Consider the following 2,321-nt stretch of genomic DNA (forward strand, 5'->3'; position numbering starts at 1 on the left):
AATCCCAGCGAGTGTGGGCTTGGTCAGGTGGGCGACCCGGGCATCTCTCATGGGGGGGGACCTTACATCCAATAACCAAAATGCCATAAACCACCTGAGGACGTGAGGGAGTGCGCTGTGAGCTTAAAAGCAAGCTCCCTGGCTGGCTTTATGCACCATTTGGTGCGCATACCTTCCACGCTCTTCCATCGAAGGCCCCAGCTGGATGCAGAACACGTGACATTGCGTTTCCTGCTCAGCTATTTTCTTTCTTTTTCCTTTTTCATTTCTGGATGTGGTCTCCCTCGATTTGACTTGATCGTGGCGTGGAGTTTTACGTTTCCACCTCGGCTGATCTGGCCCTGGTCCTGATTCCCTGTCTCCAAAATGAAATCCTGCTTTTCTAAGACAGCACTAAACCGAAGACAGAGTATTGCTTGAGGTAAAATCCAGTCCCCAGAGATGGACCCGGGTGGACACAGCCAGGGCCTTTGGCAGGAGGCTCTCAGATCCCCGATAAAGTGAGCTCTGAGCAACGTCCGAGCGTCCTGAAGGCGCCTCGGCCCGCGGTAACGAGACCTCGCCGCCGTTACCAGATAGCAGCTCATTGTGGAGACCGGAGGATTCAGATATCCGACCACAACTTTCTGCACAAAAGCCTCCGTGAGCCGAGGGTGGCCACATATACAGGGCAAATCCCGTTCTTTAGCTTGAGCACATTTTCATTTAAATAGACTCTCTACAATCAGACACGAACTAATTTTTCAAGAGCCTCGTCTGAGTACTTTAGAATCTCAGGGACCTTCCCTCTAGAATTCTTCCCAGGCAAATGCTACACATCATTACTGCATTCATTTTTCTACACAGTCTATTTCTCTCCCAAATTTCAGAGAGCTGAAGCCTGAAAATCTCCAGCACAGGCATTTTCTTAAGCTGAGATGGGTGTCAGAGGAAACTGTGAGCCCCCAGAAATTGTAATAAAATGTTATGGGATGTGTGTATTAGAATGGTTTATGTTTGCTGGGTTTTGTTGGTTTTTTTTTTTTTTTGAGGAAGAAAGTGTTTATGGTTTTATCAGATGTTCAAAGAGATCTGCGATACAAAAAAAATTTTTTTTAATGTTTATATCCTGCTCTAGAAAAATAACCATGCCTTTTAAAATGTAACTTAAAAGGACATTATAAATGTATTCTTCTTGAGTGCATCCTCTGCATGTGACATTCTCCCAGGCACAGTGGTAAGGTGGTCCCGAATATGTAGACCCATTTATGCTTTACATCTGCAGAGTGCTCTAGGGCTGATGAAGCAGTTCCATAGATGTTAATTTATTGAATCCTTGTGGCTTCCTTGAAAGAGAAGCATCATTTCCATCACCATCATTATTGCTCCTCAATTCACAAATGAGAAGGTGAGCCTGGAGAGGTTAGAAGGCTCAGCTAAGGTCTAATCAGGCAAGTGAGAAAGGTATCCTCAGACCTAGCGCTCCAGCTTCAAGCCCGGTATTCTGGTCCCACTGCCCCTTGCTGCCAGGGGCTGTAAAGTCACGCGCTCCGAGGTCTCCTGGGGGGTTTCTCTATCCAGCCCATTTCTCTGGCTTCACACAAACACAATATCCAAGAACCCAGGATGGACAAGAGCTGATAGAATTTCTTCTCTGAGGAATCCAGGGTCTGTGACCACACAGCCTTTCTCAGTAGCTTGTGCCAATGGGCTTATGATGATACTTATTCCACATAGATTGAGAAAAAGTTTAAATAGATTAAAAATGAAGTCTAATCTCTATCATATCCAGAGTGTCACAAGAACCTAGCCTCTATCTTCATGTGTATTCTCCTCTTCTCTACCCCTGCCTTCCAGCTGGGTTCTTCCTAAGGGCCAGACTTAGGAGGAAAATTGAGAGAAAATTCTAGCAACATCATTTGCTGAGCACTTCATGAATACTAAGGGGCAGGGTGGAAGCAGCAACCACGACCCAGCCAGCTGACTCTCCCACCTCCTGCCCCAGACCAGCCCCTGAAGCCACCCTCTCGCTGGAGCTCCCACTGAGGGGGTCGAGGGGAGGGAATACTCTCTCCCTGCAAAAGCATTTGTCATCTCTGCTCAAGAAAATTCATCCCAAGTGGCAACTGCTTTTATACCATATTAGATTTTCTCGTGGCCTCACTAGAAGGAATGGGTGGGAAATCACCACGTGGTCTTATAAAGTGTGTTTCAAGGACACTACAATTGCCCATCAAATCCCAAATCAGGCACCGCGGGCTTGACTCTTCCCTTGCATCGTGGAGAACACTGGGCAAGCACCTGGGTGGGAAAGGGGGAAGGGCCTGCGTCCTCGCCCCCAG

The sequence above is a fragment of the Balaenoptera physalus genome (genome assembly GCF_965194825.1).
Source record: "Balaenoptera physalus genome assembly, chromosome: 18".
Classification (NCBI taxonomy): Eukaryota; Metazoa; Chordata; class Mammalia; order Artiodactyla; family Balaenopteridae; genus Balaenoptera; species Balaenoptera physalus.